The following is a 27,756-nucleotide window of genomic DNA, read 5'->3' as shown; positions in this document are numbered from 1 at the left end:
GTTGCTAGCGTTGTCTGTCCGCAACTGGCAACAGCAGCGTTTATCGATATCTGGTATCGTGAAGTGTTTTTCCGGGTTGGGTGTGTCGGGAGTTATATTGGGACGGAGCAGCAGAGAGGTCCGGCAGTGCGTTATGCACCAGTCCCAGCACGTTCAGTTGAGTGAACATTAATCCAGTAATGAAAGCTCCACTATTTTGTGATCACGCCGTTCGTTCGTGCGTTGTTGCTCGAGTGTCGCCGTGAGACGAACAGCAGCAAGTGGAGAGTGTCGAGTTGGCAGAATCTATTAGCCGTCTTCTACTGCCTGTTATTAGTTTTTGAATTTTGTGTTATTATTTGGTGAAGTGCAACCAGCGGTATTTTACTGCCTAGTGGCCGCTAACACCCCAGTTACCTGCCCTTGCGACAGTGTACTTTTCCTCGTCTTGCCGATGCTGTCCGGCATGACGTGCAGTTCGACAGCCTCCTTGATTGAGGTGTGGATTGTGGTTTATTTTGTCTACCATGGTTGTAGTGGTTCCTTCTGCCATTCGATGTTTTAAACACCGCATTCTGAAGACGCAGTGCTGTCTGTCACTTCGCCCTCGCTAGAATTATTCTATTATTGTACTGGTTATCACACGTTAGGTGGACCTGGTAAGACGACTGATCGGCGTTTGAACTGTCCCTAGTTTGAGTTGCCATCCTGTTACGTGAGCATAACGCTTGGCTGCCTGTCTCACCTTACTTACGTTTGAGGGACTTTCCCAGGTCGATCCTTGGAGCACTGTCTGTGGATCACTCCCTTCTTTATTTGGTGTGATTGTGTCAATTGTTTAAAAATAATATTTTGGTAAAATTATTCCTATTGCTTGTGGCCTTCATCCGACAAATAATTTGAATTCTTTCTTAATAAGGCCTTCAGCCGTCAGTGTAGCTTTTTTAAATGATTGTTTTAAAAGTTATTTTGGTACTTTTAACGTGTAATTGTCTTCCTCAGTTGTGATTCAGGCTTTCAGCCGTTAATTGTTCGGAAGTATTACTCGCGGCCTACAGCCAACAAATAATTTTAAAGTGTCTCTAAATAGGGCCTTCAGCCGTCTGTGTAGCTTGTGTTACAGTCAATTTTTTTTAAAAAAATGATTGTTCTAAAAAATTATTTCCTTAAATAAAGTGTATGTGTTTAGTGTGCAACCAACGGTAACTGGTTAGGCCCCGTCCACACCTTTACCTGCTTTCCTCAAGTCCTACGTTTCAGTGGTGGGCATATAAAGCGCGCCGGGAGGACGCGGAAAACACTGCGGTCGTTGTAGAGCGGAAATGGAGCGATTTATTTGACGTCCAAAAGAGCACGACGCTTAGTTTTCGGGCAAAGGGTGGAATCATTCCCGAAACGGCTTATGTTGTAAACTGTTCGCGAGCCACCATAGTTGAAGTGTACCATGCCTGGCAAAATGGCGCTATCCAAAACCGACGCCTACGCAACTGTGGTGCATTATGGGCCATAGATGACAAGGGCGAACGACGGCTGACGAGGTGTGTGCGGGGGAGTAGAAGTGCAATTATTGAGCAACAGACCAACCAGATGAACTGAGGAGCTTCCAGCAGCGTCTCCTCAACGACCGTTCAGCGAACGTAGCTGCGTATGGGTCTCCGCAACAGGTGCCCGATTCGTGCGCCCACGCTGACTGTTATTCATCGGCGACGAAGGCTAGAATTTGTACGCCATGAGCCGTACATGGCTCATGTTGGTGCCATATCTCATTTGACATCCTGCTTTTACTGTACTACCACCTCATTATGTTAATTTCAATTACTGGTGTCAATGATTTGCCGTCTTGCCTGTCCGTGAGCGGCAGCGGCGGCGCTTATCGATATAAGCCCTGGTGTATTATCTTTGCTGACTGCTATTACTTCCCGGCTGCCGTGTGTTCGGGGTTAGTTCGGATCTGCCAGTGAGTTGGGAGGCGCTAGCAGTGCAGTTCGGACCTGGCACTGTTTGTCTTGGGACGCGGCAGAAGTTCAGTCGGAGCGCGGCTGCACTGAGTTCCGGACAGCCATAACTCGCTCGACGGTTGCCGATGCGTATCACTTGAGTGCGGACCACCTTGTTTGGTCTTTGGTCGGTCGTCTTGTCGGACGACGTATATTTTGGCCGGCGATCGCTTATGGGTTACGTGCGTGTGCTGACTCGTGATTCGTCCTTGTTATTGCACAGTCGCTGCCGTTAGTATTGTCTAGTTCTTCGTGCAAGTGTTCGTGAAACTGTGTGTAGCTTGTGATGTAGACTACTCAGTTATTTTAGTGCTGTCTCCGTGCCTGTGTGTGGCAGTCGGTCGGTTGGTGTGGATCAGCCAGGAGATCTCCGCGCGGCGAAGTGGGACGAGCCCGCTGGCGGTCTCTACGCTATGTCGGAGTGTGTGGGAGCCGTTCCGATTGCTATGAGGTTCGTGGCTCATCGACCCAGGGCATCAAAGTTGAGTGGTGATTAATTACCGAAGCCAGTCTGTTCTCACTGTGCCGTTGGTTTTCATCGTTGGCTGTTGGGGGTATTCCCGTGAGCAACAGCGAGTGCTCGAGTTGGCGAAAGTTTGGCCACCATCCGGTGGAGTTCAACTGTATTTTGGTTATTTGAAGTCCAAGTGCACCAGCGGAATTTTCTGCCTTGTGGCCGTTAGCGTTCCGGTTACCTGCCCTGGTCGCTGACGTAAAGTTCAGGCAGTGTCCTTTCCTCACCGTGTTGTCGCTGTCCAACACGTGTGTGTAGTTTTGACAGCTTATGCATACTTGGTTGTGGGCGGCTACGCCTTTTACGTTTTGGCTTTGCAGTTCCTTGTGTACTGATCAGGTGGAAAAGCAAGTCGTGTTGTCGGTGGGTCCGTTGACTGTCTCTTGGTTGGGTTGCCGGCGGATCGGATATAGTTGGGCCGACTACCTGTCTCCCCTAAGCGAACGTTAATTTTTCAAGTGCAGACCGACCCCCGGAAACTTCTGAGCGCCGCTGACTGTACGGCCTTTTCTTATTGGTGTTTGATTGTGTATTTTAATGGCTCATACCCGATGGTTTGAATTTGTATGCTTTTAGTTGGGTTTTAAATAATGGGTCTTCAGCCGTTTTAAAAATTAAAAAGGCTGTGCCCTTAAGCCATAAGATCGTGTGAGATTTTCCTTCGATAGTTAAGCTTGGAAATTTGTACTGTAATGTTTGGACAACTAAATAAAGTTACATGTGTTCGAGTGTAACTGATAGCCGCTCCTTTTGTGGCCCCTTTCCACAATTCCAACTACCTGTTCTGTCCTTCGGATTTAACCAGGCGTTTCACGCGAATACCGCAATTTGACGTTCAGAGTGGCGACAGGTGGCCTTTTCAGATGAATCACCTTTTATTTACCATTGGACAGATGGCCGTTGGCGTGTACGCCCTGGCAACAACCTTCGGAAAGGTCCAGACATTCCCTAGGTATCTAGTCATTCTGGAAGGCGCAGTGGATCAACACAAGTGTCCATCTATTCTTGGGGACCATACGCAGTTTATTTTCTTTCGGCACGATGGCGTCCAAAAGCAGGACATTGCAAAGTGTCACACAGCTTGCAGTGTACGTGGGTTGTTCGAAGAGCTCCAGGATGACTTCACCGTACTCCCTGGCCAACAAACTCCCCAGATTTAAACCCAATCGAGAACCTGTGTGAGCATCGCTAAAAGTCCGCCACCATTCAGAACGCTTCGCGTCGAATGTTCTCTGTTTCAGACTGCTGTCACCCTCAGCGATCTCAGAGTTGTGACACTTGCTTGCCTGAAGAAGTACTGTTTTGTTGTCTGTGTGAACGGATGACTAACTGATTAATTCCAGTAATTGTGGTCACATTTAAATGTGTTATGCAATATGAGAACGGTCACATATGTTACGTATCAATGCATGGTTTTGCGGCGATATGAATTAATAAAATTTTCTCGGGCTTCCAGCCGCGTCAGGTGGTTAAAGTCCCACGAGCTTTCGACCGAGCTCTCCTCAGTCATTGTCAAAAGGTAACACTGACTGCTGTGTCGCCGTGGCCGCGTCGTTATATAACCGCACTGCTGGCTGTGACGTCACTACTGCTCACTACCTCGCCATATATGGTAATGTTTTCATCCCGCGTTCTACGCGCCCGTTTTAGCCTCGCGATGGCCGGGTCCCAGGCTGTGCTGATCTGCAAGCCGCCGTCCTTATTAATGGTGTTTTAAATGTTGTTATTCTTCTATTTACGAATATAAACCACACCTGGAGATGACCGTCTCCATAATGCGCACTCGTGGATCTTGTTACTTTCGTTTGAAATTGATAACATAGGAGCTGATCGGCAGTCACACACGCCCGTGGGTTGTCTGAACTGAAAGACAAGCAATAAAACATTCTTTCCCCCGCTCGTCAGCCCCTCTCAAATTCTCTAACCCCACAGTAGCAGCGCTACTCTCCCCCCCCCCCCTGCCCATGAAGAGTAAGCGGCTAACTTTACTTAGCTAACGGCCGAACTCACCAGTGTCAATCAAAATTAAGCAAATCTTAAGATATTAATACCTCTCTAAGTATTTTTGTTTGTTTCTGAGCACGAAATTTATACTCTTAAGAAGCTCCTAGTATTAACTGACGTTTTTGGATTCGGCGGCTACTTGCTAGATTGATATTATTATGACATACAGCTCACAAATACTTTATTCGGGTCGCGTTCGACCAGTGGGTTGCAATCTGACGACCACTGCTGGAGACAGAAGCATCTCGCCCTGTTGTGACGAAGCCGGCTGGCGGTTGATCATGAGATACTCTCCACAGATTCTACGTCCTGACCGCTGGAGCACACAGTAAAACCGGGTCTCTGTGACTCTGCTGGATCCTGCTATTTAAAAAAATCGATCCCAACAAGACAACAGTAGTCTGTCAGGGCATGCACTATTTTCTACTGCCAACCTATATAGCCTTTCCTACAGAACGCTACGTCTGTCTTACAAGCGGATTCTGAGGGAAATCTCCAGATCTGTTAGGCTGCCATTACCTAGATGATCCTAACAACCAACAATCTCTCAGGAAAGAGTCTCTGCATTCCTGGTGCTCTTCTTCAATCCAAGAGACTTCTCTAGCTGTCAACCCCGTCTTGGTAGCCCCCAATAATTACAGTTTGAAAAGTGTTGCAGGTTAACTGCCCCAAAATTACAGCTGTACAAAGCGAATAATGTTCAGTAATTCCCGTCTCACTCTAGTCTCGGCGACACACACAAAATCTAGAGGCAGGGTTCTTTTATTTCAATTTACAGCTCACTGTCCTAAGATAGTGTAATAGTATCAAAATTTGACATCTAAATCTTATGCTGAGATAACGACAAGAACTTTTTCCTGTGCGATGAGTGAATCTCCGGACCTGAACACACGTGGCAGGACTGAAGTAAACTGGACGACTGCCAACTTCGACTGCTCTGACTGCGGAAATAGCCGCCGGGAAGAGTCAGTCGTTTCCCCGAGTTCCAACAGCTACGAAGGCGCCGTAAGAGGAACGGGGCAATGACGTGGCTGGGATGAGGACGCCATCAGCACGCGGTAACTCGATTAAGACGCCGCGTCTGCAGCGCAGGATTGACCCGGCGTGGCGTCGAGGGCCTCCAAGACCTTTCCAACCCCTCTTGTCACTCCTTTCACTCTGACTCACAGCTCTAGTTCTTCCGCTACCTCGCCTCTTCCTCTCGTTCACGTTATACTTGCAACAACAATTACTTTCGTACTCGACAATCACCAGTGCGGAGCATGAACAACGATGCTGCTTACCAATGCCCCTCACCCTGCTGTTTCATCTGCATCAAGAGAAAGTGTGTGTGTGTGTGTGTGTGTGTGTGTGTGTGTGTGTGTGTGTGAGAGAGAGAGAGAGAGAGAGAGAGAGAGAGAGAGAAGGGGGGCAGAAATTATAAAGTTTGTCCTAACCGGTTTCGACCCACACTGGCTATCTTCATTTGCTGTAAGCGACATTTGCTGACCAAATATTCATACACTGTGAGTTTGTTAACACATGAGCTTTTGTCCACCGAACATCGCTAACAGCATGTGAAGATAACATTATGGGCCGAAAAGGGTTATGATTGTGTCTAAAAAGTAACTGTGTCAAAAATAAACAAAACTTCATCGTAATTCAGTTGCCGCTCTCCTTAAAAAGAATGTATTGTCCGAAAAGAGAGAACAGACGATCTGTATACCTTCATAATGTATATTGTTCTCCTTTTTATTGTCCATATAGTCCTTAGGATAAACACAAAATAGGGGCTGTATATTGCAGATTCTGTAAGTTTATGCAGCAGTCTTAGATGAAAGAACGGTTTCTTCCAATAATTTTGAAGTAATTTCTTAGAGGTTTTTCGTACATCTCATATTAATATAACCTGCCACCTGTAGCGATAGCAACAAGCATCTGAATTCCTTCTTTACACATAATCGTGTCTTGTAGCCTCTTTCCGTGACAGTTTAAAGTACAAATAAAGACTAGTCATGGAACAAAAAGTTTTTATTTACGACGCGTTTAACCAATTTCGCGCCGTCATCAGGATCAGTTCCGATGTTAGCTGAGGTGGACTGCTTTCGGCAAAGTTTATAAATTTTATTGTAGAATGTTTTAGGAGACTAATACGAAGAAACAGTTGCAATTGACGTCGCATGCAGTCGTGTGCATGTTCGTTGTACACTTTCCTTGGGAGTTATGCATTTGAGTTTAGCACACTCAGTGTTTACAAACTATTTCAAAGGTGTTACAGGTATGTAACGTCTCCTGGCTTGTTATAAGATCGATGATTTGTGTAGAAATGTGTAAAAAAATGGTTCAAATGGCTCTGAGCACTATGGGACTCAACATCTTAGGTCATAAGTCCCCTAGAACTTAGAACTACTTAAACCTAACTAACCTAAGGACATCACACACACCCATGCCCGAGGCAGGATTCGAACCTGCGACCGTAGCAGTCCCGCGGTTCCGGACTGCAGCGCCAGAACCGCTAGACCACCGCGGCCGGCAAATGTGTAAAACAATTTCCAAATGCATAACTTCGAAATAATCTTTGCACGCCATATGACTGGAAAACCCATAACATCACAATAAGCTGGGAGAAGCTAAATACCTGTAACAGCTCTGGTAACGTTTGCAACCAGCGAATGAATAAAGCTCAGATGCAGAGGTCTCTAGGGAAGTACACAAGGAGAACGCCCAAGACTGCAGCTATGCCATATCACTTCCAAAAATTGCTTCTCAGTTACCCATTAAAAGAATTCTACAGTTAAAGTGGTAAACTTTAATCATTCTACATATACATATTGTTTTTTCTGTGTTCCACGCCCCCTTTCCGCAGCAGAAGTTTTTACAAATAACATTGCGATAATGCTGTATTTTACGACTGTATAAAATCTAAAGAAGCTTTTATGCAGTCGCAGAAGATAGCGCAACCCTCACATTCTTTGTACTAGATATTTCAACATCGTTGGTTTTCCTAGAGCAATGCACCTGAGTTAAAAACCAAGTCTGGTCGTGATGATAGAGCAAAGCCTCCGAAACGCGCACTTAATAAAAAACCTAACGTTTAGTTACTAGTCACCTTGTGATTTTTATTTTCATGCCTTGTACGCTGCTTGTCTTTGCAGAGGAAATTCTCTTGCCGAAAATCTCCCCAATAGCCCAAAGTTTTACATCGGCACCGAACACTGTGGTACAGCAATTCATATCTTAATTTTTGATTTAAGTAAAGGGAACATTCGATAAGGTCATAAACAATTTCCTCCTTTCCTGCCGACGAGTCACTAAAACTTAACATTACTTCTTTCATTCAACCTCTATAATACTGAAATTATGGGTTCGTTGCATCTGAAACAACTTAAAAAATATTACCGCCACATTGTCGATGGAAATAACTCAGTTCGCAAATGTATTTATTACATCGTGACAGAATACTGCAGCAAATATTCATTTGTTTATGTGCATTAACTTGCATAGGTCCAAATTCCAAGAAAACCATCGCCCACTACGGCACGTGTAATTTGTTTTCTTCTCCACTCTTGCTTTCCTTGTGGCATTAAGCTCCGAAACTTGAAGTGAACAAATGATGGAAGGATGTAATCTTCAAATAGCATGTAAGCAAGCCCGATGTATGTAAGTAACTTGTGCCTGTAATGGAGACAAAAGGGTTGTGAAGGAATGTAATACCATGCTAAATGAGTATACCGCTAGATGAAGTTCCTAAACACATTCAGACGGTTCAAATGGCTCTGAGCACTATGCGACTTAACTTCTGGGGTCATCAGTCGCCTAGAACTTAGAACTAATTTAACCTAACTACCCTAAGGACATCACACACATCCATGCCCGGGGCAGGATTCGAACCTGCGACCGGAGCGGGCGCTCGGCTCCAGACTGTAGCGCCTAGAACCGCACGGCCACTCCGGCCGGCTCGAAACACATTCATTTTCTGTAAACTTCTGATGACTTCTTTTACTCACCGAGAAGGTAACTTGTCGTAAAAGGCCTCCACTATTTCATTTAGTGCACCTCGATCTGACTTACCTGTAACAGAAGAAAGATAAAGGTTATGAAAACCAATACAAAAAGTTCACCGAAGAGTTTGGTTACATGCTAAAGCAAGTTAATCATACCAAAAGGAGCAACGGTGTTGAGGACAGGTGAACTCTTCCAAATGATTAAATGGTAGTCAGGCTTTGGAAGCCGTATGGATCTTCACCAGGGCACGAGTAAAACTTTCGTACCCTTTAACATCTCACGATAGAATCGACAGCTCATTCCTAGACCTACAAAAGCTAAACTCGATGCGAACAGGCCATGGAGGCAGAACAGTACCGACCGGCCGCCGTGTCATCCTCAGACCACAGGCATCACTGTATGCTGATATGGAGGGGCATGTGGTCAGCACAGCGCTCCCCCGGCCCTATGTCAGTTTACGAGACGGGAGCCGCTACTTCTAAATCAAGTAACTCCTCAGCTTGCCTCGCAAGGGCAGAGTACACCCCACTTGCCAATAGCGCGGCTGACCGGATGGTCACCCACCTAAGTGGTAGCCCAGCCCGATAGCGTTTAACTTAGGTGATCTGACGGGCACCGGTGTTACCACTGCGGCAAGGCCGTTGGCCCCAGACCTACTTGTAGAGATAATGTAGCTTATTATCTGATTTCACAACAGTAGTAGTCTTTTTTCTAACAAGGGAACCTCCCCATCGCACCGCCCTCAGATTTAGTTATAAGTTGGCACAGTGGATAGGCCTTGAAAAACTGAACACAGATCAATCCAGAAAACAGGAAGAAGTTATGTGGAACTATGAAAAAAAATAAACAAAATATACAAACTGAGTAGTCCATGCGTAAGATAGGCAACATTAAGAACGTTTAGGACTCAGTAGCGCCGTGGTCCCGTGGTTAGCGTGAGCAGATGCGGAATGAAAGGTCCTTGGTTCAAGTCTTCCCTCGAGAGAAAATTTTTATTTTTAATTTTGAGACAATTATCAAAGTTCAGGTACTCACACATAATCAACTTCGCTCTCTAAAATTCCAGGACATGTTCAGATTTGCTTGGACATATGCAGGATTTGACAGTCTACACACGAAAAATTTTAAAACGTTAAAAACATATGTTTTGACAGAGCACAGGGAAAACTGTGCGACTGTGAAACTGTTGCATTTATTTGTTGCAGTTTATGTGACAAACACTTATGTTTTCATCACGTTTTTGGGAGTGATTACGACATCCACAAGAAAACCTAAATCGGGCAAGGTAGAATAATCTTTTCACCCATTCGCCAAGTGTACAAGTTAGGTGGGTCGACAACATATTCCTGTCATGTGACGCACATGCCGTCACCAGTGTCGTATAGAATATACCAGAGGTGTTTTCCTATGGAGGAATAGGTTGACCTATGACCTTGAGATCAAATGTTTTCGGTTCCCATTGGAGAGGCACATCCTTTCGTCTACTAATCGCACGGTTTTGCGGTGCGGTCGCAAAACACGGACACTAAACTTATTACAGTGAACAGAGACGTCAATGAACGAACGGACAGATCATAACTTTGCGAAAATAAAGAAAGTAAAAATTCTCACTCGAGGGAAGACTTGAACCAAGGACCTTCCGTTCCGGAGCTGCTCACGCTAACCACGGGACCACGGCGCTACTGACACCATAGGTTCCTTTCTGTTGCCTATCTTGCGCATGGACTACTCAGTTTGTATATTTTGCTTATTTTTTTCATAGTTCCACACAACTTCTTCCTGTTTTCTCGATTGATCTGTGTTCAGTTTCTCAAGGCCTATCCTCCGTGCCAACTTATAACTAAATCTGAGGGGGGTGCGATGGGGAGGTTCCCTTGTAAGTGAGAACATTAAAAGTTTTAACACCAGCAAGTAGTAAAAAATATATACTCAGAGTATACATTTTTTCCTTCTTTCGTGGGTATCCTAATGGGAAGTAGAGAAAGTAACTGAAAGGCGTCTTTGTGTTGATAACACAACGGCATCACACGCAGCCATAACTGTCTCCGTAACTGTATTTGAAATAGTTGTAGCAAGAGAATTATTTCGGTACCAGTCACAGTTTTTAGATATGACGCTGTTCGAAAACTTAACTCTTCCTTCTCATGATAAATTGCAACTTAAGTTCATTAGAAGGGTGCCTGTGTTACAAATTCAACATTTTCTGCTTTCTCATAACAAAACACCACGTTACACCAGCTGACGGCGTTGTGTTTGTGGCAACTGTGCTGAAGTCTACGACTGTCAACTGAAGGTTAAAGTAAATTTCATTAATTAGTTTTTCGACATTTTGCTGCTATAACTCTGTCATAATTTCATCAGGAAAAAGAACATCCGTCTGCTACGTTGCAATAATGAGAGGGGATACTAACTACCTGCACGACGGATAACTGTTTCAAATATTCGGAAAATTGATATCGGACTTAGTGGCGCGAAAGAATGATCTGGAAAACAGGTGAAAATATCTGCGGTATCAAAATTTTCAAATCAGAAGAATTCATCAAATGGTTCAAATGGCTCTGAGCACTATGGGACTTAACTGCTGAGGTCATCAGTCCCCTAGAACTTAGAACTACTTAAACCTAACTAACCTAAGGACATCACACACATCTATGCCCGAGGCACGATTCGAACCTGCGACCGTAGTGGTCGCGCGGTTCCAGACTGTAGCGCCTAGAACCGCTCGGCCAGGAATTCATCCATATAGATAACGCTGTGTGGGAAGCACACCAAAGACTGCGATTTATTGGCGGAACATTTAGAGAACGCAACAGGTCTACTAAAGTGATTTCCTACATTACGTTTGTCCACCCTCTTCTGGAGTACTGCTGTGCGGTGTGTGACCCGCATCAGACAGGATTAACGGAGGACATCGACAAAGTTCAAAGAAGGGCAGCTCGTTTTGTATTATCGAGAAATAAGGGTGAGAGTGCCACAGATATGATGCATGAATTGTGCTGGCAGTGATTAAACCAAAGGCTTTTTCCCCGGGGCAGGACCTTCTCATGAAATTTCAATCATCAGCATTCTCCTCAGAGTGTGAAAATATTTCGTCGGCGCCCATCTACATATGGAGAAACGATCATAATAATAAAATGAGAGAAATCAGAGCTCGCACGGAAAAAGTGTTCGTTTCTCCCGCACGCTCTTCGAGAGAGGAACGGTAGAGAAGTAACTTAAAGGTGGTTCGATGAACCCTCCGCCAGGAACTCAATTGCCAATCGCCTAATAATCTTGCAGATGAAGATGTAGATGAATTAAGACACGTCTTGGGTCACGATACATAGTTCATGAGACATTCTCATAATAAATTTGATCGTAATTACTTCCAAGTGGCTACGATATTGTTTAGTCATAACACTGGTTCAAATGGCTCTGAGCACTATGGGACTTAACATCTGTGGTCTTCAGTCCCCTAGAACTTAGAACTACTTAAACCTAACAAACCCAAGGACATCACACACATCCATGCCCGAGGCAGGATTCAAACCTGCGATCGTAGCAGTCGCGCGGTTCCGGACTGAGCGCCTAGAACCGCTAGACCACCGCGGCCGGCAGTCATAACACTGAACGAAGCTCCTTAGGACGCCATATTCCAATGTGAGGACAGGCTGGTTATTCGTGAATTGTGTAACTTAGATTTTATTGTGTGTGTTTTCCTATTTTTAGCTGTGTTTATGCTGTGTTTCCAAGGCGCGTTTAGGGAAATGCTCCAACTCGAAAACAGAAACCACGCTACTGTTGCCGACTATACCATACCAACGTGATGTGCCGCTTTCGCTCAGTGGCACCCCCTCTCTTAAGCGAACGTCGAAAGCGTTGCTCTATACTATCAGATCTGTATTCAGAATAAAGAAAATGCACACACACATACATTGCATACATACTTTCGGACAGAGCGGGGACGAAAGAGGCAGGGAACGATAATATCGTAATACTGAACGGGAGATGGGAAATACGCAGGCGGAGGTGGAGGAGATGATGACAAAAGATTCGTTGTAATCAATAACTTAAATCAGAACAGACAGGCAGAAAAATAAAGCAGCACGTTCCAAGTGGTAGTTACTATGTACCGACAAATGCGCGATGCCGATATTAAATTCTGACATCATAATGGCTAGTACTTGACCTAGTCCAAGATAGCCCATCATCTGTCTTTACCAGGACGGGATAACTGCCCTTTAAAGAGGCCAGACGTGGGCTACACTGCGCGCTCGTAATAACCGGACCGAAAGCAACGAAAAAAGCAGATAAAATGTAAGCGGCGCCGTAGCAGCTTAAAGAGGACGGAGCATTGATTGTAATCGACCGGTCGGTGGCGGAATAAATCACGAGGCGGGACCGTTCAGCTGCCGGCTGTGGAGTACGGATAATTTTCTGTCGTCCAGATATCCCGCTGATACGCGGCTGTCGGCTCTTTGACATCTGTGGCTTCCACAGTCGCCTCCTCCCTTAGGTATTAATTCCTGGCCCCACATAATTTAGATTTCGTCCCGCCTCCTTGTCCAGGCAGCTGGGCCATGACAAAACCGGAAGGATTCAAAAAAATGCTTCAAATGGCTCTGAGCACTACGGGACTTAACATCTATGGTCATCAGTCCCCTAGAACTTAGAACTACTTAAACCTAACTAAGGACATCACACACATCCATGCCCGAGGCAGGATTCGAACCTGCGACCGTAGCAGTCGCGCGGCTCCGGACTGAGCGCCTAGAACCGCTAGACCACCGCGGCCGGCCCGGAAGGATTCAAGTCAATAGCATATATGTGGATTCCTCGAGGGATATAATTATCTTCCTACGTAGGCTGTTGTTTTATTCGAAACAGTTATTTCATAATTTAGCGATTAGCTAATTTTTCCCCTTATAAAGCTACCTGGTGGTAAAAACAATATGAAAAGCTATAGCACCTTAAAAGAAACAAGAAATATAAAAAACATCTACACGCCTCTGTTTCTTACATCGTAAAAAAAACCTGTAATGCGTGTAGCACAATATATTCTAATATCTATGTTGAGGAAGCAACATTTGATGGCGTCCTTAGTACCTAAGAGTTTCGCAGAGGTCATAGGTCCCTAGACTTACACACTACTAAATCTAACTTAAACTAACTTACGCTAAGGACAACACGCAAAACCCATGCCCAAGGGAGGACTCGAACCTCCGACGGGGGAAGCCACGTGAACCTTGACAAGGCGCCTAAGAGTTGGGAGGGGGGGGGGGGGGGCACGGAAAACAGTGTAGGCATTAACGTAATGGGGAAACGGAGCGATTTATCTGACATTCAAAAGGGCATGATCATTGGCTTTCAGGCCAAGGGTGAAAGCATTTCCGAAACACCAAAGTTTGTAAACTATTCGCGTGTCAGCTTGGTTAAAGTACAACGCGCATGAAAGATTGCGTGGCTGGAATTCCCATGCCAATACCGCGACTGGACGTCTACTTTGTGCTGACAGATTATCCTTTCAGATGGACCACGTCTTATGCGGATATATCGCGGTTGGCGTGTATAGCGTGAAAAAAGCAACCACCCTGCAATAGTTATGGTTTTGGGAATGTTTTCTAGTATTCCCCGGGTGATCGTGTCATTCTGGAAGGCATAACGGATCAACATAAGGATGCATTTGTCCTTGAGAACCATGTCCACCTCTACCTGCAGTTTCTTTTTCTTGGAAACGATGGTATCTACCACCAGGACAATGCCATGTGTCACTCGCCTGCCCATCAGACTTCTAGCCTTCCAGCCTCCCCCTCCCCCGCTCCATCCCATCCACAGATTAAAACCCAATCGAGTATCTGTGACACCACCTTGATCGGGCTCTTCGCGCCATAGATCCTCAACCCAGAAACCCATAGCAGCTGGCCACGGCACTGGAGACTGGAGTCGGCATTGCTCCACATCCCTGTCGCTACTTTCCTGAACCTGACTGACTCACTATGCGTCGCGCGGCGGTCAGCAGCTGCAGAAGGTGGTTACTCAGGTTTTTGACAGGCGGTCACATTAACATGTGACTGGACATTGCGTTGCCGTCAAACGATTTAAAACCTTACTATGTCAGACGTTAAACTCTTAAGGAAAATGTAAAAAAAAGTGACCCTTGGGTGGGTTCTGTCATTGTGCCATCACCCAACACACTGTATTACGTTAATGCAACTATTTAAAATGAAAATATGTAAGGCGTGCTGAGCGTCTTAAAATAATATGGACTACAAATCGACGAACTTAACAGCACGTCTGTATCGTCAAGGAAATAAAAAACCTACACAAAAGCAAATAAACTCTTGGTTATTGAGATAACTACACTACTGGCCATTACAACTGCTACACTACGAAGATGATGTGCTACAGACGCGAAATTTAACCGACAGGAAGAAGATGTTGTGATATGCAAATGATTAGCTTTACACCTACAACGTGCTGGCATGAGGAATGTTTCCAACCGATTTCTCATACACGAAAAGCGGTTGACCGGCGTTGCCTGGTCCAACGTTGTCGTGATGCCTCGTGTAAAAAGGAGAAATGCGTATCATCACGTTTCCGACTTTGATAAAGATCGGATTGTAGCCTATCGCGATTGCGGTTTATCTTATCGCGACATTGCTGCTCGCGTTGCTCGAGATCCAATGACTGTTAGCAGAATATGGAATCGGTAGTTTCAGGAGGGTAATACGGAACGCCGTGCTGGATCCCAACGACATCGTATTTCTAGCAGTCAAGATGACAGGCATCTTATCCACATGGCTGTACCGGATCGTGCAGCCACGTCTCGATCCATGAGACAACAGATGGGGACGTTTGCAAGACAACAACCATCTGCACGAACAGTTCGACGACGTTTGCAGCAGCATGGACTATCAGCTCGGAGACCACGGCTGCGCGGTTACCCTTGACACTGCATCACAGACAGGAGCGCCTGCGATGGTGTACTGAACGACGAATCTGGGTGCACGAATGACAAAACGTCAATTTTTCGGATGAATCCAGGTTCTGTTTACAGCATCACGATGGTCTCATCCGTGTTTGGTGACATCGCGGTGAACGCACATTGGAAGCGTGCGTTCGTCATCGCCATACTGGCGTATCACCCGGTGTGCCATTGGTTACACGTCTCGGTCACCTCTTATTCGCATTGACGGCACTTTGAGCAGTGGACGTTACATTTCAGATGTGTTACGACCCGTGGCTCTACCCTTCATTTGAGAACTGCGAAACCCTACATTTCAGCATGATAATGCACGACCGCATGTTGCAGGTCCTGTACGGGCGTTTCTGGATACAGAAAATGTTCGACTGCTGCCGTGGCCAGCACATTCTCCAAATCTCTCACGAATTGAAAACGTCTGGTCAATGGTGGCCGAGCAACTGGCTCGTCACAATACGCCAGTCACTACTCTTGATGAACTGTGGTATCGCGTTGAAGCTGCATGGGCAGCTGTACCTGTACACGCCATCCAAGCTCTGTTTGACTCAATGGCTAGACGTATCAAGGCCGTTATTACCGCCAGAGGTGGTTGTTCTGGGTACTGATTTCTCAGGATCTATGCACCCAAACTGCGTGAAAATGTAATCACATGTCAGTTCTAGTATAATATGTTTGTCCAATGAATACCCGTTTATCACTGCATTTCTTTTTGGTGTAACAATTTTAATGGCCAGTAGTGTGCATAAATATGCATCTACAAGCTTTGCAGAAAGTCTGGTACGCGAAACAGAATTATATCGGAAGCATGTGAAGATCTGAAAATGTGGGAGGATGGGGAGCGTACAACTTTTTGATTGTGTGTGTGGGGAGCAAATAACCAGCTGAATTACAATGAATACTATCGTATAATGAAGTATCATAGCATTGTTCACTCACAAAGCTGTTATACTACATGTACAGAAAGATGGTCTGTTCCTTCCAAATCTTTCGCCCCCTCGACGAAAGGAAAGAAAGTAGAAAGATTAGGCTTTAACGTCCCGTCGGCATCGCGATCTTTAAAGACAGATCACAAGCTCGGGTTGATTCAAGGATGGGGAAGTAAATCGGCCGACTCCTTTCAAAGAAATCATATCGACTTTTGCCAGGAGCGATTTCAGGAAAACCACAGAAAATCTAAGATCAGTCGGACACGAATTTGAAACTTGATCTTTCCGAATGCGAGTTAAGTGTTGCACAACTGTGCCACCTTCTGCGCCACCTTACTCGGTCGGGTCGACGAGCGATTGCATATAATACTGCCACAGCTAATCATGCCGTTCTATACGAACGCTGCGTTATTATATTGCGAATTAATATGTTCTACAAAAGTATTGCGTGTTAACAGGCTAAATAATGAAAGAAATATGCAAGTATTGAACAGTATAATGAAATTAGAATGGTCTCCATACACCCAAAAATTTATAATTTGGTGGCATCCAATAACATTTGTGGCTGGAAGATCCAGTCCAGACACAACGGTACGCAGAAAAAGTTACATACGAGTATAATTCAGTGTTGTATAGAAGCTGTCCAAAACCCTTCAATTATTCAACTCTGTTTCTATAATATCTTTCCCGGGTAATTATTTAACTGACTTTAAATCTAGATGTCTTCCAATTGACGGCTTTTTTTGTAATATGTGCAATTCGCCATCAATTTCTCACTGTGTATACTTAAATGATGAAGCTGTCCTCTCGTTAGGAGGAACGTGTTCCCTGAACATTATACTAAATGATCTGACCGCCTGTCCAGGTCAGAAACTGTCACATGTGATGCATATACCTCAAAAAATTCACAGTGGCTGTTGCTCCGTACATATAAAACACTACACACGTACACTTATCAGAGCTTTCGCTAATGTTCGCTTGTATCCCAATACTCTGTGAATTTCTGTTTCCGCAGAAGGAAAGGAATTTCGGAAGCCGGTTCGCTCCTTGTGAGAGTTATACTTCCTTCGCCATTGGAACTTATAAATTTATTCAGAAGTCGGTTCCCATTTGGTGGCTGAAAATACATCCGATCCTTTAGATATTCCCTTGCGTTGATAAATTTTCTCATTCACACCTGCGGTCGGTATGCAAATGGTAAGCCATTAGTGATAAACGTTCCCCTGAATTATTCATATATCTGTCGAAGCCCCCTTGGCGCCATCGAATGTTTCGTGAGAATCCACAGACTGCGAGGAGTTTAATAACAGGTCGTGGAAGAAAAGGGACACCCCAGCGATAAACATCGGCGAGACGAATTGTGTTGCCTTTTCTTTCTTCCAACAGTGCTACTTTATTACTCTGCCTAATTCCTCGACGAGGAATGATTAAGTACAGCATCAAAATGAAACAATGGCTTACCTTCTTAAAATTCAACATCTCATTTGAATTTTCTATAGAGATTTACAGTTCCATGCGCGCATTAAGTGACAATTTTGTGTGTGCAAAGCAAGACTGCGGAAATCAGTGATAAGTCTCGGTAATGCTCCAGTGTTTAGTTAAGCGTAACAGTGTGTATAGAAGTCATCAGAACTAGATAAACTTTAAGCTATTCCTTCTTATCGTGTATATTCTAGTTTTAACCTTTGCAATTTTCATCCGTTTTCTCCAGCACCGCTGTTCACTGATATCAGGTTAATACCAATTTACCTAACATTCGACATATATCACGTTTATTTAACACCCAGGCAGACATATCACGATCTTTCTCTGCAAGTTTCGTATGTAACTGCAGCCAATATGAAAGAATGAAAAGTATGAAATCCAGATTTGGAGATATATCAAAATAACATAGATACATTGCTTTCCCTTACACGGAACCCAACGTTAGACTTTTTGTACATGAATAGAAATTTAAAAGCTGTGTAGCACATGCATGAAATCTCGTGAAATATTAATAAGTGTATAAGTAAATTGAATTTTGTATTTCTTATAATTTAAACAGCATTCAGACCCGTTCCGATCTGACTCAAGTAACTCGACATCAAAGGCATGTTGATTAGAGATGAGTGTCATCTTAGTTTCCGAAGCTATGATGAAGCGACTTGGCTGGATGTACTATTGGACTCTAAAAGGTAGAATGGATCACTAAATTTGGAACCGACGAACAACATCCCCTGAAAGAAAGGTACATATAATGGCCAAGATCAAGTCTTTGTGAGAACTGTGACAATAGTGCATCGCAACACCGATAGCGGTTTACAGTTTATCTTGTAAACTTCGTTTCGGAGGAACTGTCCGCGCAGTTTCTTCGTGTGCCGGCCGAATTGGACGTGCGGTTCTAGGCGCTGCAGTCTGGAACCGCGAGACCGCTACGGTCGCAGGTTCGAATCCTGCCTCGGGCATGGATGTGTGTGATGTCCTTAGGTTAGTTAGGTTTAACTAGTTCTAAGTTCTAGGGGACTAGTGACCTCAGAAGTTGAGTCCCATCGTGCTCAGAGCTATTTGAACCATTTCTTCGTGGCGTAACTGCAGAATAGGCAAGTAGGGTAACTCAGGAGTCAAGTTAACAACAACAAAATAGAGGAATGAACAAAATTACTCTAAGAGTTGAGTGTGGAACGTGGGGGATATATTTACTTGTGACGACGCTGGTTTTTGTATTTGACACTGGCAGCATCTAAACTGTAGATGGGTTTCCAGGATAGCTCTAATTAATGACTGATGATATATAGTTGGTGCAAAAGTGCGAGAAGAACACAGCAGATTTCTCCAACATCGGAAACAATCTTGCAGTCCCGTCACACTGTCGCAGTCGCTCTTACATGTTTACATTTCGGAGAACTATGTTAACATCAGAGAGCGTGTTTATCATTCAACTTTTCAGCACAATTACAGTTCATTGATATAATATTGGTCAACATACGCACTTCAGTCAAATCATTTCGAGCACGTTATTGGCGGTACATAGAGCGGAAGGTACTTCACTTGAGGTAGCACAGTTAAGGGCTCAATGCGATTGCAAGCTTTCTGCAATGTCTAAATTGCTCCCCTCGGTAAAGGAAGCACTTATTCGAACGTTAAACAAGCACATATGTCAAGGGTGACACTATTTATAAAACAACGTCAGTTTTGTGGTTTCCGTACTTTTGTTATGAAAATAAACTCTAAGCATGATAAATCAAACTATAGCGAAAAAACCGACAGGGAAGTACGAAGACGTCATGACCTATTGACATAAAATCTATATGAGCAACGAAAATGCTTGAAGGTCCGACCGACGTTATAGTAAAGCACCAAATGGAGGCTACCGCTTATGTTGCACAAAAACACAATCTATCAAGCACAGTTGTCAATGGGGCTTCCGAGTGAATGCGTTACTAACAGATCTCTGTCAGCGAAGGGCCACCCCGGAGAAGGCTTCCATTTACGACAGGACCGCAAAGTGGCGGAAGACTGCCCTTAACGATTAGCCCCGTTTTCTGCTTCGTCGAGCGGAAGAACATCGGCGTGTCAAGCGGGGGACACCAAAGCACAAACAACCTAACGGTCACTGTCTGAGCGAGGCGCCTGGTTATTGATATCGCAGCATTCTCTAAAACGAATGAATTTTATCCGTAGTGGATGCTGTCGAACTCTGTGACTGTTCCTTTATGGGGTGTAGAAAAATATCCGGTACCAGTCACATTGAAAGGTTATTTATTTGTCACACGACCGATTTCGGGCTTGCGCCCATCTTCAGGTGTTTATACATTCATGTACATGTTTGTACTTTTGGAGATCACTGTATAAACACAAAAAATTATTTGCTGGTGACTACACAGATACAAGTGGGACAATTGTAAGTGGTAAGGCAGCATTTGATGAAAATATATCTGTACTTAAATAAAGATGAAGCACCATTATTACAGTTTGCTATGGTAATAGTTTTGCCACTTAGTTACACACTTACGGCCATTTTCATGTCCATATTTCAGTTTTACCAAGTATAGCTTCATGTTACACTATTATATGTGCACTCGTGAAATACACACACACATACACACATGTGGGCTATGGTCAAAGAACTTAGATGTAGCAGATGTAAAGATGTTGCTCATACAGAAACTTGTAGGTTATTGTTAAATAACTTAGCCACAGGAAGTGCAACGGTATTGCATAAATAGAAATTTAAAAAGTTATTATAGACTGCGACGTTTCTTTATACACATTATGAATTTTTTTTCACATTTTTGTCGGAGAGCTTAGATCTAGGAAGTACAATGTCATTATATATATGAAATTACTCAAAGCTATTACAAATTAAAAAATGTTAGCTAGAACTGTTTTGAGCCACACTGTTGTCAGAGAAATTAGATCTAGGAGGTACATCGAATTTCTATAGAATAGTACTTTGTTATTCTATCAGAGGATAATTACTTTCTGTTTTTGAATATTTCATGAAATATGTGAAGATAGGGTTTGTTTTCAAGTTCCACTTGTTCGTTGAGAACAAGGTTTGGTGAGTTAGAGCTGTGGATATAAATTTCTAGCTCTTCAAGCAGATTCATTTTTTTTCCTTTGCTCACAGTGTGTAGTATTTGTACGTTTTCTGTTATGACTGTGGCTGAGTGACCATGGTCTCTTAGGTGCATTGCAAAGGTGGATTTATCAAATTTATTTAGCCGGAAGGCATCCATATGCTCACGGTATCGTATAGTGAAACTCCTTCCAGTTTGGTCTATGTAGAACTGTGGGCTATTGTCACATAAAAGTTTGTATATACCTGATTTTTGGCGGCATTGGTTGTTTGTCTTACTGTTGTGGATGATGTGCTGTTGTAGCTTGTTGTTACTGCTGAAAGAAATTTGAATACCAGTTTTCCGAAAGAGGTTGGCAATTTGGTATGAAATTTTACCTATAAATGGTATGCGGGGGAATGTGTGTTTTCCTTCTAAAACCACTGATCAATGCGAAAGGGGATCTCGGTCAATTTCTTAACGAAATCGCCCATTCACCGTTACATAATCTTATTGTGTCGTGCAGATCCGGTGGATCTCTCTGGAAAAAGCGATTTGCCAGAGGGACATAAATTACCGGCAATGATTGGAAGATCACAATCAAGACTGGAGAAAACTTTCTTCGCGTTTGTTTCAGGTCTTCAGCCTAATTTTCGAGCGAGACCTTGCAGTGGTTATGGTACCGCTATGGATTTGGAAGTAGTAACTCTCTAATAGCCCTCCTTTGGTATTCGCTGAGCCTGGAATGTCGAGATTTCAACGAACTACCAGCATCTACTAACCACTACTACTCATCACAGGAAACTGACGGAGTATTTTCAATAAGGAAGTTATTAGAATGAGTGTCTTTTAGCAAAGAAACATATTTTAGAAGCGAATCAGAAACTTTAAATTTGCTGACCTGTTGCCTTTCACGCGGAGCATATGTCTGAATTATAAGCAACACGCATTGCCTACGAATGCCGCAGAGTGCTTACGCTGTGCCGTCGTTCAGGGATATAACCAGCCTTAAGCGACGTCTCGCGACGCCGTGAAACACCAGCGAGCATTTTGTCCCTAACAATCGTTGTCCCCCATGATCTATTATCCCTAGACGTTTTTCGTAAACACTACGAAATATCCTGTATATATGGTATATCATTTAAAACATTTCCGTCAACAAAACCCCGCAGAATACTACCCCATTCTTCATAACAAGCCGGCCAGAGTGGCCGAGCGGTTCTAGGCGCTACAGTCTGGAACTGCGCGACCGATACGGTCGCAGGTTCGAATCCTGCCTCGGGCATGGATGTGTATGATGTTAGTTAGGTTTAAGTAGTTCTAAGTTCTACGGGACTGATGACCTCAGAAGTTAAGTCCCATAGTGCTCAGAGCCATTTGAACCATTTCTTCATAACAAGGCCAGTCCCTGACCCTAACGATCTAACTGTCGACTCTGATATTCCTTCCATCTTTCAAGGTAATTTAGAATCCTCTACGTACTTGAGCTCCCCTTGTCGGGGACGAGTTTGTGACAGTTGCGTGGATTGGCACTTGTGCACAGATGCATTGCGTTGACATTTCTGCATAACCCGAGACACTTCAGGTAGCTTTAATCTTTCTCATTCGTTGACTTCACCAACAGGTAACCGATATGACACATTCCAACCTGACCTGTACCTCGGGTTAAGCTACAGATCAGTCTGTTACCACAGCCAGGTTGTTGGTTTTCACGTTTGTTGGCTTCCCAGATAAAGACACAGACTCCCCAGAAATGTTTCTCCGCTAGAATTGTAAAACTACAGTACCCTAGCATAAACAAGCGTAGACTAAGATAGTTTTCCTTGTAGCATTGATTAGTTGAGGTCGTAAGCGCGTAACCTATATGTTACGGGTGTTGCATATCTATTGGGCGGTAGCTCATTTAGATCCCTCTGATTATACGATCAGCGTGCCACTAGATTCTCCTAGAAACCGGAGGCATTGGACCATCTAGACACAGAGAGGATATATCAAGGACCGCGTAACTTACGGAACATTTTTTGTTTTACACAGTTCTCCTCCTGTCTGTTACTCAAAAATAAACAGTATTTATAACAAACATTGCTTAGTACTCCGTTGAGCTTATATAAATCTTGCTTCCGTTATTTGTTCAAATGGCTCTGAGCACTATCGGACTTAACTGCTGTGGTCATCAGTCCCCTAGAATTTAGAATTACTTAAACCTAGCTAACCTAAGGACATCACACACATCCATGCCCGAGGCAGGATTCGAACCTGCGACCGTAGCGGTAGCACGGTTCCAGATTGTAGCGCCTAGAACCTCTCGGTCACCCCGCCGGCCGTCGCGTGAAAGTTGAACATGATCGGTACACTCGCCTTTTTCAGAGAAGTAAGTGAGCCATTACCGCGCATTGTATCTCCACTGGACATTCCATGGAATATTCTGCCACCTAAATCTTGGCCGCGACGAGATCCTTCTGGGATTCAGCTATTAAGGCATCGGTGGAAATACGGTTGGTGGAAAATTGTATTAACTTTGTCGGTGGGTTGAACTGGATAAGGTCTGGAATCTGGTGATTTCTTTAATATCTACAGAAAGAAATATTTTATGACTAATTTTAATAAATTGACATCTGAAGCTCCTCAAGCCCACTTTCCGAGAGCGCGCATGTAGGCAGACATTACACATGCGCCTGCGTGCCGCAGATTGGAGCAAATTTCGAAAACAGCACGAAACTAGACAGAAAACGCATATGTAGCGGCTGCCTTTGCGTTTGACTCTCCGCGTCAACTGTTTGGTATAAAGTCAGCGACGTCAAGTAGCAATCTCGAGTGCTAAACATTCACCTGAAGATGACTGAATGGTTGTCAGCCGAAATATTGTGGCAAGAAGTCGATGTCATGCGGCTGCAATCCCGCAACTTTATGGAAGACTTGTTGTTAACAAAAAAAGTGCATCTGTGATAAGCTCTCCATATTTGACACGAGTTGGATGAGAAGACAACGATGGCACCATAAACGGTATGCTGCGCATTACAATTTGACAAGCTGAGTACTCACCAATAAAATGGCGTCAACGGGAGGGCGTCGGAAGAGAGACACCAGAACGCGTGACTGATTGCTGGGAGCAGCAGACACTTTGTTTTGGAGGGCGGGCGTTGGTACAGAGCCAGCGACACGCAGCCCTCGCCAGATACGGTAAGGCACGCCTCGCCTCACCTCGTCCACGCGCTCTACATGGCTCCTGCCAAGGCGAGCATGTGGCAACCGCGACCACACGTCGCCGAGCGCGGAAAACGAAATGCGCCCATCACCACAAGCTCTCTGGCCTGCTAAATGTTCACCAGCGGGCTGCCGAGTCTAGGCAGATCCAGGTAGTGCAAATCAGTTTGTGAAGTATGGATGTAGAACTGTAAACGGATCCTAGCCAAGGATCGACATACGTTACGTACCAAGAATAATGGAGACGTAACCCTTGTGCGCAATTTCTGGTTAAGGGGCTCCGGAACGCCCTATACTTGCAATGTTAAAATAACGCTTATAAATTACATCTTTCCTCACAAAGTATTTGAGGTAGGAAGTTGAACTTTTTACAATTATTTATTGGAATATGGGGTTAGCACACTGGACTCGCATTCGGGAGGACGACGGTTCAGTCCCGCGTCCGGCCATCCTGATTTAGGTTTTCTGTGATTTCCCTAGATCACTTCAGGCAAATGCTGGGATGGTTCCTTCGAAAGGGCACGACCGATTTCCTTCCCCATTCTTCCCTAATCCGAGCTTGTGCTCCGTCTCTAATGACCTCGATGTCGACGGGACGTTAAACACTAATCTCCTCCTCCTCCTCCTCCTCCTCCTCCTCTGGAATATGGGCTACAACTTAACACAGGGATTTTACAAAATTTTAGTTCAGTTATTAAAGATGATTTTTTTTTCAATTGTAATGAAAATTCACAACATTTTTTTGCAATTTTTTATTTATATATTCAGAAATATATAGTTTTTCGGAAAAAGGCTGTGTTAAATTATGCGGAAGGTACTGTGTAACATTTACTGAAAGTTTGAAACAAATATGTTTGGAAGATCCTTAGAAAACATGTAATTAGTATGAGAAAATAAAAGTTTTGGGAATCGAGCGACGAAGATTGGATTAACTTTTTAGTGCATTCCAGGTCCATAGGATGGATTATCTTCATCCTCTGCAAACTCCTCCTCCAGCTTCCTCTTGTTCCTCCTCCTGTTTACTCTTGCTTGTATTTCTGGACTCTTTACAGCACTGTCTGCAGCCCGAAGGCGTTCCTTCCCTAAAGCAAGCATCGCTCGTACCATGTTAGAACCTATCTTCATTGCCATATTTCTAAATACCTTGCACCTTACAATGTTGCCATCATTGAAAGTCGCAACAGCATCATACACACCAAAGTGAAGTGTTTCTATTCCAACAAATACAGTCTTGGGGATTCTCGACCATATAACACTATCTACACTTTCATTGGGGTTTTGAGTTTTTCCGTGAATACACTTTTTCAACAGTTCAGGTGCTGCTAAGTCTCTGAAAATAGGTTAGCCACAACACATACTTTATCTCACATCACTAAAATGTACCTGATGAACACGGACGTTAATAATAACACCATTTGACAGCAGTTTAACAGCGCCACAGTGGGTCACGCCCATGTAGAACACATTTCAAAAAAAATTTAAAAATAGTTGTAGTCTTCGGAATTGAATAAATTATATATCTATTAAAAGGTAGTCTGCAGATTCAGAAAACGCAAAAAAGTAAAAATTGAACTTTTCATGATTTTGAGCCTTTCCAGAGCCCCCCTTAAGCTACCTCACAAGGACAATGAAAAACTTAGAAATTACAGGGTCGCCACCAGCCCAAGCCCTTCCTAACAATTAAGAAAAGACCGAACTGGAAATTATCAGTTCAATTAAATTAAGAATTTAATTATAATTATGCAATTGTTTAAAGAAACTAACAAGATGGACAGCATTGTATGTGGTATTGTCGTATCGTTTAATTAAATGTGATAACTTCGCCACTTCGGTGACTTGCGCGTCGATGGGGATAAAATGCCAATGATTAGGACAACACGACACCCAGTCTCTGAGCGGAGAAAATCTCCGACGCGGGCCCTTAGGATTGACAGTCCGTCGCGCTGACCATTCAGCTACCGGGGGAGGACGTGTATACAGGTAAGGAACAGCAAAGGACCTATAACACTACCTCGGGGAACGCCAGAAATCACTTCTGTTTTACTCGAAGATTTTCCGTGAATTACTACGAACTGTGACCTCCCTGACAGGAAATCACGAATCCGGTCACATAACTGAGACGATATTCCATGAGCACGCAATTTCATTACAAGCCGCTTGTGTGTTATCTCTGTGATTACGAAACAGAATCAAATTTACAACGAACTTCGTACAGTGGTATCAGTTATCAGTATTACGTGGCTTGGGTGCATGTACTGATTTGGTTAGTAAGTGTAAAATGGTTCAAATGGCTCTGAGCACTATGGGACTCAACTGCTGTGGCCATAAGTCCCCTAGAACTTAGAACTACTTAAACCTAACTAACCTAAGGACAGCACTCAACACCCAGCCATCACGAGGCAGAGAAAATCCCTGACCCCGCCGGGAATCGAACCCGGGAACCCGGGCGTGGGAAGCGAGAACGCTACCGCACGACCACGAGATGCGGGCTAGTAAGTGTATCATAAAACGGATTTACATGCTGTGACTGTGTATATATATATATATATATATATATATATATATATATATATATATATATATATATCTGTGTGTGTGTGTCTATTATTTACATCTTGTGAGTATATACACTCACAACATGTAAATCCGTTTTATGATACCCTTACTAACCGAATCAGTACATGCACCCAAGCCACGTAATACTGATAACTGATATCACAGTACCTAGTTATTTGTAAATAGATTTTGGTGTCAGTTATGTGTGACAAATGAAGATTTATGCCAGACGGGACATGAACCCGGATTTCCCACTTGTCTTGGCGATCGCCTTAACCAATTCGGTTATCCGAGAACACACACGAACCTCCACGTGTCACGGAGTCAGAATCCAAATACTCCATTTGTGTGAAACTAAGCATAGCAACATGCATGCTTGTCTGGAGGACATTGTACTAAATGCAATTACTACATGAACAGAAACGCTGTCAATGAGCCGTAGGGACTTCATTTCATCTTTTCTTCCCCCTTGATTTACTGGCGCCCCGCTACGTGGTATGAATTATCCTTGGCTTTCCGGATTGTGTGGAGTTGAGATAGTCTGGATACGTGGCGAGAGAGCAACAAGGACAGTGATCGGCCCGTCGGCTGTGTGGGCAGTTGGCTCTCTTTCTGCGGAATCAGATTAGTTACGAGTGTACCGTTCGTGGCTGCATCGATGTTTTCACCTTGCCCTTCAATGTGCGCTAGCTGAATTCTCTTCCGTTATGTACATGGTGTGCGCTTTTGGATGCTGGCGTTTTGCATTGAGCTGAAATTATGGAGTAACGACTTCTTGATGTAGCAATGGTTGGTATCGCTCGAGCTGTGACATGCCCGCCTGTGTGGCTCTCACTTTATGGATCTCAAAAAAATTGTTCACACGTTAAAATATTTGTTAAGCACAACCATTTCATGGTTATGGGTCGTTCCGCATGTGTAACGATGGCTGCTTGACATTATAGGTGCTACCTGAAGTTTTGCCTTACTGTTAATTGTTAATGCCACAAGCTGTCAGATACTCTAAATCTAACGGCTTTCAAATCAGTGCTATTTTCCAGTGACCCATCAGGCCGTTTGTTGTTAGCCTAGTGTTTAATGAAATTGGGTATTT

Source organism: Schistocerca cancellata, chromosome 9 (genome assembly GCF_023864275.1).
Source record: "Schistocerca cancellata isolate TAMUIC-IGC-003103 chromosome 9, iqSchCanc2.1, whole genome shotgun sequence".
Taxonomy (NCBI): domain Eukaryota; kingdom Metazoa; phylum Arthropoda; class Insecta; order Orthoptera; family Acrididae; genus Schistocerca; species Schistocerca cancellata.
This window is presented reverse-complemented; position numbering follows the sequence as displayed.